We start from the raw sequence: 15,078 nt of genomic DNA on the forward strand, positions 1-15,078 counted from the left end.
TCTTTCCAATTCCAGGCTTGGCACTCTATCCACCAAGCTAAATAAATGCCTCTGATGAATGCTTTTAGATTCCACTCCTCTGGAAGTGCCTGCAGTAGATCTGACATTATGTTTTAGGACTCAGATCAATGCTGAGAGCATCTTCACAAGAGGTAACAGAGAGCACCTGTTTATGGCCATCTATGGTGGCAGTTTTCAATTTATTGGCTTTCTTTTAGGGTGTTTCTATTGCTTTGGATCTATTTGCACATTCTAGTATAAGCATGTTTTATTCCTGTTATTTATTATGTGCTAATGCCTAACAGAAAAGAGGCAAAGATGCGTGCTTATCCTTAGTTGACCTACTTCTCGACTAGGAAAGCTTCATTGTCATTTTAACTCTCACTTACTTTCATAATCCTACCCTTTATGGGATTAATGTCATTATTCCAGTTGTGTGACTTAGCAGAGGGAAAAGCAGAATATGGAATCAGATTACCTCGGTTCAGATTTAATTCTATTATTCTTTTCATCATCATTTAGATACTTTAAGGTTTGTAAAACACTGTACATACATTATCTCTTTTGATCTTCACAACAGCCCTGGAGGGTAGATGCTATTATTATCCCCATTTTACAGATGAAGAGATAGAGGCATATGGAGGTCAAGTGACTTAGTTGGGGTCCCTCAGCTACTACGAATCTGAAGCAGGTTTTGAGCTTAGATCTTCCTGACCTGGTCTATCCACCTCATAGAGCCAGTCTCAAGATAAAGGAGATCTAGATTTAAGTCTTGTCCCCAACACCTAATGGAAGAGGACACCTGGGCAAATTGCAAACCTCTTTTTAGAGAAAGTTAGGCAACTTTCTAAGGCTAGCCAAGGCAGTGAAAGGGTTGAAAGGGTTTCTACTTCTGGGAGTCCCCAATAGAAATGAAATCAGAGGTCCAGTGCCCATTTATTCACTAAAGTGCTGTGATTTTATGTCATTTACTTACCCTATCTGGGCCTCCATTTTTTCCTTTTTAAAACAAACTAGATGATCACTCAGTCCTCAATCTAATTCCTACCAAAGCAGCAGTGTGGCCTTGAGTCCAAAAGACTTGGGTTCAAATTCTGTTTCTTACTCTTCCAACCACTTTGGCCTTAATGGAGTCAGTTTATCCATCTGCAAAATCAGGAGGTTGGATTAGTTGGCCTCTGAGACTAGATGGACTCAATGCACTCTCCAGCGATGGGCTCTATGATCCTAAAGTATGATCTGGACCTCAGTTTCCTCTGCAAAGTCAACAAACATTTATTAAGGACCAGCTGGGTGCAAGATGTTGGAGATCAGGTCAATAGAGACTGTTGCCATTCTCCAAGAGCTTAACATTAACAAAAACAACTCAATTCTCTAAGACTAGAAATTGCAGGTGCAATGCTGACCTGCATGATTAGAGGATGTTTTACAATCAGGAGGGAAATTCCAATTTTGACAGTCACCCAAAAGCCCCGAACCAAACCTCTTGTTAATATGATGCCTTCCCACAACCCTATGGGGTAACTGGTACAGATCTTATTTTCTCTGTTGTGCAGATGAGAAAATTGAGGCTCTGACAGGTTGTCAGCAACTTGGGTTCATACAGCTAGTAAACATCTGAAATGGGATTTTAACCAGACTTCCAGACTTAAGTCCAACATTCTACTCACTACACCAGACTACTGGAGGGAGCTAAGACTGATAAACAATTTCCAGTTCATTGTAAATTAAAATAAGGGTATTTGGATGAGGGGATCCGGAGGGTCAGATTCCATCGCCTTTGATTCCAGGATTAAGCTTGGCGACAGTTTGTATAGCTAATGACATTTGCTGTTAGCCTGATTTTTACTTGGGGGTTGGGGGGAGAGGGATTGTTTGATGATCGGACACATCAAAAAAAAATCTGAGAATTATGACAGTGGACATCAAAGCTGATATTTGCAGTTGACTAGAAGGGCCAAAGCAATCGATGGCCTTTTGGGCAGCAGACAGGGAGAGGTTATGTAACAGAAATGAAGCCTAAGCAGCTTGCCCCCACAATAACTGCAATTGCTTCTCTGACATTGTGCCTTCTGCAGCAGGACCTTCCAAGCCATCTATTGCCAATAGGGAGGGAACCCAAAACAGAGCAAAGCAGCTTTTAAAGTTGAAAGGTTCACTTTCAATCCCAAGAACCTTTATAGTTTCAGTGTTTGTTTTCTCAGAATCAGACCAGAGCAATAGATTAGCTGCTGCAGAGAAGCCAACGTAGGCTTCCTGGGTGGAAAACCTTCCTAGCATAGTCATTCAAAAGTGAAATGGACTGCTCCCAGTGGGAATGGGTCCTGACTCAAGCTATTCTTATATAGCGAATTCTTGTTGGAAAATGGCCTCGACTAGATGGCCATAAGGTGCTCTTCCAACTCTGTGATAGGAGGGAGACCAGCAACCTGGAAAAACAGACTGAAATTGAAGCCCTCCAGTGGCTAGATCATGGCCAGATGATGTTCAAAGAGAATTGAATAATTGAGTGTTTCTATAGAAAGCTTCTTTCTGGAGATCTCTCAGGGTCTTAGTTGAAGGAAATGAACGTATTAAGCATTTACTATGTGCCAGGCACAGAGCTAAGTGCTGAGTTTACAAATATAAGCAAAAAAAGAGGCATCCCTACCCTAAAGAAACTTACATTCTGATGGGGAAAGGCAAGACACAAAAAGGAGATGAAAGGAAAGAGGAGGAAAAGTAAAGGTCCCTAGCATAGAGTCCTGGTTTTGAAGTACAGGAAGTAAAAAATAGGTAAATTATTCCATGCAAAGGAGGACCCAAGCACTGAAGGAAAATCTAGGATGAGACCACATGACTTTGTAGTGCTGAAACTCAGGAAGAGGTCCAGGAGGGAATGAAGGGGTAGATAATATTATATACTTGTAGGTGATTTTAATAGAATCTAAAAATTTGGAAACATTTTTTTCCTTTTTTTTTTAAACCCTTACCATCAGTCTTAGAATTAGTACTGTGTATTGGTTCCAAGGGCTAAGCAATGAGGGTTAAGTGACTTGCCCAGAGTCACACAGCTAGGAAATGTCTGAGGTCAAATTTGAACCCAGGACCTCCAGTCTCTAGGCCTGACTCTCAATCTACTGAGTCACCCAGATGCCCCTGGATGCATTTTTAAAAGATTTTTGTTGTTCAGTTGTGTCCAACTCTTTGTTATTTCATGGACTATAGCACTCTGGGTCCTTCTATCCTTCACTATTTCCCAAAGTCTGTCCAAGATTATACTCATTATTTTCATGATATTATCTATCCATCTCATCCTCTGCTGTCCCCTTCTCATTTTTTTGCCTTCCATCTTTCCCAGCATCAAGGTCTTTACTAACGAGTCCTGTCTTCTCATTATTGGCCAGGGCATTTAAGCTTCAGCTTCCAATAAAGAGTCTGAATTAATTTCTTTAAGTATTGATTGATTTGATCTCTGCTGTCCAAAGGACTCTCAAAAGTTGTCTCCAGTAACAGAATTCGAAAGTGTTGATTCTGGGGTACTCAGCCAGTTCTCACCACCATGCATTGCTACTGGAAAAAGCCAAAGCCTTGATGATACAGACCTTTGTCAGCAGGATGGTGTCTCTGCTCTTTAGTATACTGTCTAAATTTACCAGTTTTCCTTCCAAGGATCAAGTATTCTTTAAGTTTATGGCAGCAGTCACCATCTGCAGTGATCTTTGAGCCCAAGAACACAAAAGCAGACTCTACTACCATTTCTTCTCCCTTTATTTGCCAGGAAGTGATGGGAGGGACCAATTGCCAAGATTTACGTTTTTTAGATTTTGTTTAAAGTCAGTTTTTACCTTCTCCTTTTCCAATCTCATTAAGAAGTTTAATTCCTCTGCACTTTCTGCCCTCATAGTGGGATCATCTGTATATCTTTAGTATGACTATCATGTTATTAATAATCATATTGCATTTATGACCTTTTGCTGTTCCAGAGCTATTTCCATAGGTAACACACCCCGTATAAGCAGCCCAAATCTCCCTTAAATCTTCAGAGAGGAAGTCTTACATTTGGGACCCAAAAAAATCAACTTGACAAGAACAAGATGGAAACGACTTGTCTAAAACATATCTAGGGGGTTTTGTGCTCTATATAAGCCAGTCAGGAGACGTCACAGACAAAAATATTATTCAGTAGTAGGCTTCATTCAGAGAAGAATAACTTCCAGGACAATTGAGGGAATAATTATTACATACTTTGCTTTTATCTGAAGCATTCTGTTTGACTTGGGGCCCTTTTATTTAAGAAGAACAGACAGAAGTCCAGAGAAGAGCAACAAGGATTTGGAATCTATGTTACATGAGGATCATTAACAAGAATTGGAGAATGGTTAGCCTAGAAAAGAGAAGACTAAGGGAAGATGGGAAGAGAAATACTAGTTGTTCTTATGTATTCGAAGGGCTGTCATGGAATTGTGACTAGACTTCAACTTGGTCTGAGAGGGAAAAACCAAGAGTAGTTCATGGAAGTTGCAATGAAGGCAATTTAAGTTTGATATCAGAGACATACTCCCTAACATTAGAGCTGTCTAAAAGTGGAACGGGCCACTTGAGGAGGTAGTGGAGCACCCTCCTTGGAGGTCTTCAAGTAGAGACTGGATGAATACTTGTCAGGTATGTTTAGCAAGGATACCTTTTAGGTATAGGTGGAACCATATGACCACTAAAGTCCCCTCTAATTATTAAACTCTACGATTCTGTGATTGTTATTTTTAGAATGAATTTTAAAATGACAAACAATTCAATATTTCATGAAAAACATAAAAGAGGATTATATAAAGAAATGTGGACTTCTGCTCCATAAAAGCACTTTGCTTGTGTGTGTGTGTGTGTGTGTGTTATAATTTAAAAGGAGTGGTGAATTTTCTCTTTTCCCTTCTGCACTTTTTTTCCGTTTTCTTGTGTGTACTTTAAATGTGGTACTGATGCTCATTTTCACATATCTACATTTGCCCACTAACTCATTCTCCAGAATAGTAGCTCTCCCTTGTAACAAATATGCTAAATCTAGCAAAACAAATCAACACATCAGCCACCTAAAATGGCATCTGTAATCCACCTTCTAAATGTAATATCTAAATTGCACACCAGGTGGAGATCTACTCAAGCCACCAACTAAGTGGTCTTGCCCAAGGTTGTTTGGTACATCTGTAGGTCTGCAGTATTTCTTGGGGCCACCAAAAAGCACTCAACCTGCAATTGCCCCCATGGCACAGAAGTGCAAGTCCACATGCCACTGTAGGCGAATTCACTAAATTTGAATTTAACGAGAGAATGCCCTTAGAATATTTTTTTTAAACTAATCTAAAAAGTAGAAAATTTCTGACTCTGAAATTCCCACACACACATCTGAAATTTCCTCTCATTCAACAACTCCCACATTTGCAATGCATGGGATTGCAACATGCACTAGGTACCTAGTTTATTGAACATAGTAAAAATGAGAAAAATGCTAAGCATCCTTATATAAACCCACCAGGGGCTAACTGCCTCCTCAACCTCCTCCTTCTTACCCTCCCACTTTTTCAGACATGTCTGATTATGATCTGAACTAATTACCTTTAATAAAAATAAGCCAGGACAAATAAAGGGGTTAATTCACTAAAGACTGACTGAACCCAACTTTGGGAGCCTAATAACTTGTTTTGCAATACCAGAGCAGAGAGGAACGATACAGGACTCCAATTGAGGAGATTGCTATATCCACAAGGTGGTTGAATTCTTCAAACACAGCCACTCATAGATCATGGGAAAGTTGAATAAGACAGGAGTGTTATGGGTCTGGGATCCTAGTTCTGGACCATGATATAAAAGCAAGGCAAGCCAGGAGCAAGGAAGGAAATCCCTAACCTTGGATGACTCAACAGCCTACAAGAATTCTATAATGGTCCCAGGTTTGGGGAGACAGTGTGTTCTCCTGGAGCTCCTGTTCTTATGTCTTTTCTAGATCTGAGTAAGTGCTGCAGTGGTAGGGTTCTTTGTCCTCGGATTCAAGGCATCTTGGGATTCTGAGAATCTGAGGGATTCTCAGGCTATGGTATTCTGCCACCAATACTGCTACCATACTAAAGCCCCATGTGACAAGCAGGAAGCTCAGCCTAAATGCAGTTATGTTCCACTTTTCACTTGCACATGCATCATCTTTTTTGCCCACCACCACCCTGTGAGATTGAGAAGGCAAATAATATTATCCTTATTTTACAGATGAATTTTCTGAGTCTCAGAAAGATGAAGAAACTTGAAATACTCTTTCTATAAAGCCATGTACCCTCAAAAATATTATAGAGCAGTGAAAATCTTACCTGTAAGAAAAAGGAATTCTAAGGCATGACATTTTATCTCAATAAAATGTAAAAACTACTTTTTAAATAAACAATTAAATGAATTGGGGGAGGTTAATACTCCAGAAAAACATGTTCAAAAAAATAAACATGGGAGGGGAGATATGGAGGTAGGAAAAGGGGGGAGAGAGGCAGAAGAGAAGCAAACAAAAATAACAGGAAAAACCTTCTTTTCCTTATTCCTTTTTAAAATCATACTGTTGGCTAAATGATAAGCAGGTAGGAGAAATAATATTCCAAACAGGTAGTAAGACACACTTTAAATAAGACTCAGAGTGATATAGGAGAACCAAGCCTTTTTCCTTGTGAAAAAGTTATGTCATTGTAAACTTGTCAGCCAGAGGTTATGATCTGAACTAATTACTCTTGATAAAAATAAGCCAGGACAAATAGAGGGTCTAATTCAGTAAAGATTGCCTGTGCCCAGCTTTGGAAGCTTAATAGCTTGTTTTGCAATACAAGCACAGAGCTGAAGTAACAACCTGGGAATACAACTGGGGAGGTTGCTCATTCACCACAAGGTGAATGCTAAGACTTTCACTTTTGAGTGGATCTTTTAATAAAGTTATGATCTAGTCTGTAAAAAAAGTCTTAAGTAAACTTACATGTATAAGTCACTGGGAAAATCTACAATCCATTGTTGAACTATTTGTAGAAGTTATTTTAAAGATATATTGCTTGTTGACTACATCATTTAAGCTCCCAATACCATGAATATGCCCTTAGAAAGGATCTTTTTTAAAATTTAGAATATTTTTTCCATGGTTACATGATTCATTATTTTTCTCAGCCCTCTTCCCTCCCCGATCCCAGAACTAAGAAGCAGTTCCACTGGGTCACACATGTATCATTGTTCAAAACCTATTTCCATGTTATTCATATTTGCAATAGAGTCATCCTTTCACATCAAAACCCTAATCACGTCCCCATCACACTATGTGGTTGATTATATGTTTTTCTTCTATGTTTCTAATCCCACAGTTCTTTCTCTGGATGTGGATAGTGTTCTTTTTCTTAAATTCCTCTGGATTGTCCTGGGTCACTGCATTTTTGCTAGTAGAAGAGTCTATTACATTTGATTGTGCCACAGTGTATCTCTCTCTGTGTACAATGTTCTCCTGGTTCTGCTCCTCTCACTCTGCATCAATTCCTGGAGGTCGTTCCAGTTCCCATGGAATTCCTCCAGTTCATCATACCTTTCAGCACAATATTATTCCATCACCATCAGATACCATAGTTTGTTCAGTCATTCCCCAATCAAGGGACATCCCCTCATTTTCCACCACAAAAAATGTAGCTATGAGTATTTTTAAACAAGTATTTTTCCAAATGAAAACTATCAATAAGCACATGAAAACGTGTTCTAAATTCCCCCTGATTAGAAAAATGCAAATAAAAACAACTTTGAGGTACCACTTCACACATAGCAGAGTGGCCAATATGGTAGCAAAGGAAAGTGATGAATATTGGAGGGGGTTGTGGCAAAATTGGGACACTAATACACTGCTGGTGGAGTTGTGAATTGGTCCAACCATTCTGGAAGGCAGTTTGGAATTATGCCCAATGAACTTTAAAAAGAATATCTGTCCCTTGATCCAGCTATATATCACAGCTGGGTTTATACCCCCAAAGAGATAATAGGGAAAAATACTTGTTCAAAAATATTTAGAAAGAATCTTAAAGGAAATCTCATCCTATGGAGGATAACTTATGGTAGCCCCAAACTTTGGAAAAATGAAGTTTCTTTCAGATATATATGTGTGTATGAGTGTCTGTGTACACACACATGTATAGAATAGGGTGTGCTAGTCTACTTCTTTTGATTGACTATGAAAATTGAACTTTTCCCAGAAGTCTTTGAATTGTGTTAACCTTTCAATTTACTTTCAACTCATTTGTTTTCATATAGTGGCTGAAAATAGCTTCCAATTTCAATTATTTCTTTGTAGATTTTAATAGAAATTGGTGTTTTGGTGTAAACCTTCACAAGTGATAAATTGCTTATTATTTCAAAAGAAATAACTTGCTCTAGAATCTTAACAGTTGAAAGCCATATAAAGGAAATTATGTGGTCCAACTTCCTATCTAAAGCAAGAATAGCCTCTAAAGTATATCTTCTCCCAGGAACATGGCAGTAGAATTTTACTCTCATGGCTTTACTCAGGTTTTTACTTTTATTCTTGTATTTCTTCTACTGAAATTGATTACTAATAAATCTTATAAAATATAATACTTGGAGCTATTGGATATTAATTTAAATTTTATAGGAGATGTAATAAGCAACTTAGGAGAGGGAACATATTACTTTCAGATTTATGTATAGAAGAATTTATGAATAAACAAGAACTAGAAAGCACTCTGAAATGTAAAATGGATAATTTTTAATATATCAGATGGAAACATTTTTGTACAAATACAACTAATGTAGCCAATATTAGAAAGAAAGCAATAAGGTTTAGGAAAGTTTTTATCAACATTTTCTCAGATAGAGATCTCATATCTAAAATATATGGAAACTGTCAACTATACAAGAATATGAGCCATTCTCCAATTGATACACGGTCAAAAGATATGAATAGATGAGTTTTGGGCTAAAGAAATCAAAGTTACATATAAGTATATGGGGAAAATGCTTTGAATGATTATTGATAAGAGAAATATAAATCAACAACTGTGAGATATCTCACATCTACCAGATTGGCTAAAATGATAAAAGGGGAAAATGACAAACATTAGAGAGGATGTGGAAAAATACTGACACATACATTGTTGGTGAAACTGTGAACTGATCCAACCATTTTGGGGTTTGCCATCTGGAATTATACTCAAAGAGTTATAAAACTGTGTATATCTTTTGACCCAGCAATAACACTATTTGTTTTATTTCCTAAGAGGATCAAGTAACGAGACTGTATGTTCTAAAATATTTATAACAGTTTTCTTTTGTGGTGGCAAAGAACTAGAAACTGAAGAGATGTCCATCAATTGAGGGATGGCTGAACAAGTTGTTGTATATATAATTGAATACTTTTCTGCCATAAGAAATGGCAAGATTATCACAAGTTGGAAAGATTCATATGAAGGGCTACAAAGTGACAAAGTGAAACAAAGAGAACCAAGAAAATGTTGTGCACAACAACAACAATAATGCATGATGATTACCCATGAAGGACTTAACTATTATCAACAAGGCAATGATCCAGGACAACTACAAGAAACTCATGCCACAAAAGTGTGTTCACCGTCATAGAAGAAGCAGTCAGAATGCAAATTGAAACATATAATTCTTCACTTTATTTCCTCCATGAATTTTTCTCTAGTGTAAGCAAAATATGTCTTATTTCACAACATGACAAATAGGGAATTATGTATTATATGATAATATATGAACAACTATCTGCCTTCTTGAGGAAAGGGGGAGAGGTGGGAAGGAGTGAAAAAACATGGATTACAAAATGTCAGGAAGTGAATATTAAAAATTATAATATAATTAATTGACAGGTAATATGGAAAAAATAAACGTGGTAAGACTGAAAAAAATTAAATAATATTTAATCCTACAATCATTAAGAAACCTGAATGAGTAAGGTAAAGACAGGATCACATCTGTATTTTAGGAAAATTACTTTAACAACCATGTGTGAAGGGTGGATTGGAATGGAGAGAGACCTGACACAGGAAAGCTAATTAGAAGCCAATTACAGTAGTCTGGACAAGAAGTGAAGAGATCCCAAACTAGGGTGGTGACTGAATGAGTAGAGAGAAAGGGATAGATGAAAGAGATTCTAAGAGGGTTAGAAATAGCATGTTTTGACAACAGGTTATATATGTGAGGTAAGGAATGTTGAAGAGTGGAGGATGATGTCTCTATTAAATAGATTTCAGGGTGTAGTATGGTGTCTGATGAGGAATAGGTTTGGAGGGAAAAGACAATGTAATGTGTTTGAAAATGCAAACCACAACCTACTCATCTGGAGTGACTTACTCTGACACACCCAAAATAAAAATGGAGGAGGTAAGGCCCCTTCTCATTGGTCACCACCCTTTATAGGCCACTTTGTAGCCACTAAACCAGAGGATCAATTGATCAAGTAATAATCATTTATTTAATGCCTACTATGTGTCAAACACTCTTTGGGGCACTGGGGATACAGAAACAAAAATGCAAGTTCCTTCGTTCAAAACTGTTCATATCTTTTGACCAATTTATAAATTGAGGAATGTTTCATACATGAAATCAGGAAGATTAAAATAAGCAGACCCAAGAAAACATTAAATACAGCAACAGAAATATTGTTCGAAGGATGGCTTGTATATGTCCATCTCCAGAGAAAGAATGATAAAGAGAAATTTGCAAGACATAATTTTATATATACATATATATTTTTGCCAAATGATGCTGTCTCTAATTTTTAAAAAGACAAGTCCCTTAATGCATAGCTGGTGGAGTTGTGAATTGATCCAACCATTCTGGAAGGCAATTTGGAATTATACCCAGGGGGCTTTAAAAGAATGCATGCCCTTTGAGTCAGAATACCACTACTAGGTTTGTACCCCAAAGAGAAAAAATGATTTGTGCAAAAAATATTTATAGCTGCACTCTTTGTGGTGCCAAAAAATAGGGAAATGAGTGGGTGTCCCTGATTGGGGAATATCACAACAAATTGTGATGGCAATGCAATACTATTGTACTGTAAGAAATTATGAGCTGCATGATTTCTTATATGAACTGATGCAGAGTGAAATGAGCAGAACCGGGAGACATTGTACACAATAACTGAAACATTGGGGGACAATTAAATGCAATCGACTTTGCTGCTAATAGCAATGTAAAGATCTAGGACAATCTCAAGTGACTTATGAAAAAGAATCCTATCCACATCAAGAAAAAGAACTGTGGGAGGAGAAACACAAAAGAAAAACATGATTCATCACTTGTTTATATGGGTATAGAACTTGGGGTTTTGGTTTTAAAAGATTACAAAAATGACTAATATCGAAATAAGTTTTGAGTGATAAAACATGTATAACCCAGTGGGCAAGAAATTAAATAAACAAATAAATAAAAAGATAGTCCCTTTGAACAATGAAATAACATTCTATTGGGGAAAACAACACAGAAGACTGTAGGAAAGGAGAAAGAAGAGGAGAGACACCAGGGAGTAGCTGTTGTGGAAGCATCTTTTTCTGTGATGTTGAAACCAGGTAGGGCAGCATATGCAAAGTGGGGTGAACTGAGGGTCCAGTTCCAAGGGAAAGGAAGTGGAAGGAAGAGGAATCAATCAAGGCTTGAGCTAGCAGCCTGGTGGTGAGTTTAGAAGTAATGTGCTTCACCTGGGAGGGACATCTTGTTCCTTGGAGTTGAAACCAGTCAGGGCAGCAGATGCAAAGCAGAATTTATATAAATGTATATAAAATACATACAAAGTAGTTTTGATGTGGAACCACTAGACAGAATGGTTTGGGAAAGTTCTGATTTAAGAAGTGATTTTGAGTTGAATGTTGAAGGAGAAAAAAAATTATAAAAAATAGAAAAGAGGAAAGAGTGAATTCCAGGCATAGTGAGAAGCCAGTATTAAGGCATTAAGACTTAAGATGAAATGTCACAAATGAACAACCATTAAAAGACTGATTTGGTTAAATCTTAAAATGCATAAAGGGGAACCATGTGACTATAACATGACTGGAAAAGTAAACTGAGGCCAAATCATGATGGACTTTATTTTTTTTTTATATTGAGTCCATTTTATTCCATGCTGTTTAATAAACATTTATATATCATTTATTTGCCCAGTTCATGAAGGACTTTAAATGGTATCAATTTGTATTTGATCCTTGAGGTAAGAGGGAGTGAACAGAATTTATTGGGCAAGGGGATGACATTGTCAGAGCTGTGCTTTAGAGATCACATTAGCAGCAATACGAAGGATGGATTAGAAAGTAGAGAAGTGAGATAAGGAGACCAATTAGAAGGCTCAGGAAGTAGTCCAAGTGAGCAATGATGAAGACCTGAACCCTGGATAGTTGTAGTTGCATGGGGAAAAGGCTAGAGATGCAATAGCCAAATGCAGATTAGTTGAAGGTACTGGATGTGTTTGATATGGAGAAGAGAAGACTGGGGAGGTCAATGAATGGGGAGGCAGGGGAAATGGAGATATGAACACGGTCTTCAAATACGTGAAGGATTGTCATATGGGAAGAGGGATTAGACTTGTTTTTCTTGGGCCCAGAGTATAGAACTAGTAATTATGGATGGAAGTTGGGAGCAGCAAATTTGCACTGGGGATAAGATAAAACTTCCTAATAGTCAGAGCTACTCAAAAGTGGAATATGCTAATAGGCTTCTCAAAGAGGTAGTAGATTCCTAATAGCTGGTTATCTTAAGACAGAATCTTGATGGCCTCTTGTTGGATTTATTATAGAGGGGTTTTTCAGATATAGTTTAGAATAGATTGAGGCAGCGAGGAGGCACAGTGGATAGAGTATTGGACCTGGAGCCAAGAAGATCTAAGTTCAAATGCAGCCTCAGATACTTACTAGCGGTATGAATCTGGGCAAGTCCCTTAACCTCTGTCTGCCTGTTACTTTATCTGTAAAAACTGAATCTACTTCCTAGGGTTGTTGTGAAGATAAAATGAGAAAATATTTATAAAGTGTTTTACAAACATTAAGGCAGTATGTAAATGCTGGACTTGTGTTATTACAGCTATGATCCCCCCTTTTTTTTTCAACTTGACTATATTTCACCTAGAATGGAAGTACAAGGGATCCTCGTGGATCTACTCCCATGACTGATTGGCACAGACGTTTTGACCTCTTCTATTTCCAACTTAGAGGCAGTCAGATGGGTTCAAAGTGAATAGAGTGCTGGACCTGGAGTCAAGAAGTCCAGATTTCAAATTTAGTCTCAGACACTTACTTGCTGTATGACTATGAGCAAGTCACTTAACCCTGTATGCATTTGTTCGTCTGTAAAATGAGCTGAAAAAGGAAATGGAAAACCATTCTAGTATCTTTGCCAAGAAAATCCCATGCCCAGTAGTATCCACAGGGTCACAGAGAGTCAGACAGAACTGAATGACCAAACATCAATAATAACAAAAATTTCCACTTTAAATTAGTTTGCCCCTTCTTAAGCCATTTGGTATCCCCTATGCTTTTGGAAACTTACCACCATGAACTTAAGGTGGACACAAATCTGGCATAGCCCATTACAACCCCAAATCCTAAACTCAAGAAACCTGCCAACCTTAATGTTCCCATTAAGCTGTGATTACTAATGCTTGCTACCACACCTGGACCTCTTTAAACTCTTGAGATTCTATGAGCCTTTGATTCTGAGTCATTGAGGAAAAAATTGGCATATATGTTATTCTTGGTGTTATGTTTTAATTCCTTCAAAACTGGTAGTCTATATGTGTTTAAATCTTGACTTTGACATTTATTGACTGCGAGCAAGTCATTTAACTCTCTGCTTTTTGGTCTCTGCACTTGTAAAATGTGAGTAATAATATTTACTCTACCTACTTATCTGAATTATTGTGAAAATCAAGTGTGATAAAGTATGCATAATTCTTTATAAACCTAAAAGCATTATGTCATAAGTTATTATTATTGTGGGGTCTGTGATAACTTTCAGTTAATCAGTCATTCTGAATAAATAGTTAACTTAAAAAATACAAACAATGCACCATAATGCCCTTCAAATAATAGCACACTGGCAATCAGTCCTCCATAGGTAGAAAATCTAAATGGTGTGATTTGTAGGCAAACACCAAAGTGTCTCCATCACTCGCCTCCCCTCCTGACTGGACATAAAACCCTACAACAAAGGTTTCTCTTTGGGACTTAAAAGCAAAGTCAGATACCTATAAGTTACCTGGGAGAGGAACCATCAGGGGCATCTTCTAGCTTTTCTTCATTAGCAAGTTACAAGATAAGAATTATCTGTGCAATCAGAAAACAGGACCTCAAAGATAGAGGTAAAGTATAATGTGGTTCGGAGAGGAAGAGAGGATGTCAGCAATAGTCAAAGGGCAACAAGGAAGGCAGACAGAGGCTACATGCCAGACCTCTGGCAGCAGAAGGAAGGAAGAAGGCACTATACTATAAAGAATGATGCTGTACCAGGTGACTCAAATTAAATTTCTGAGCAGAGGGTAGAGTCAAAAAGATGGGCCTTTGTTCTGCAATGAGAACATTAACTCTGCTAATGCACTTTAGCAACTGCTCTGAAATTTATAATCTTAGTTTCCTGGAACACTGAGAGATTAAGTGATTTGCCCAAGATCACACAGAAGTAAATGTCTGAAGCCAGATTTGAACTCAAGTCTTTCTCGCTGCCTTCATGTATACTGTAGTCACTTATTAAGCACATTATCTACAGAATATAGAAGTAGGAATGGAGGAAGGGGATTTGAGGTGTGATGAATTGAAATCTTTATACAAGACAATAGGATCTCTTCATACCGTATTATAAAATGCTGCACTGGATTTGATTGTATTTTAGATTAAAACATCCTTCACGACCATGATGATATCTTTCTCATTATATACAGAAAGTAGCCTATTCCTCCCCTGACAACAATGCAATATAAGTCAGTTTTACTGTATCACAACTATTGGCTATCCTGATGACATTGGGAATCTCTCCTCAATCATAGGGAATCGGATGCATTAAATATGGCATCTTCTTTACCACTCTAGT

At 37.6% G+C, this 15,078-nt stretch overlaps 1 protein-coding gene across 2 annotated transcripts in view; it reads left to right on the top strand.

Annotated features, from left to right (window-relative positions):
- LGR5 (leucine rich repeat containing G protein-coupled receptor 5) overlaps positions 1-15,078 on the top strand; it is a 193,039-nt gene that overhangs the window by 48,238 nt on the left and 129,723 nt on the right. The window lies entirely within an intron of this gene.

The sequence above is a fragment of the Monodelphis domestica genome, chromosome 5 (assembly GCF_027887165.1).
Source record: "Monodelphis domestica isolate mMonDom1 chromosome 5, mMonDom1.pri, whole genome shotgun sequence".
Lineage (NCBI taxonomy): Eukaryota > Metazoa > Chordata > Mammalia > Didelphimorphia > Didelphidae > Monodelphis > Monodelphis domestica.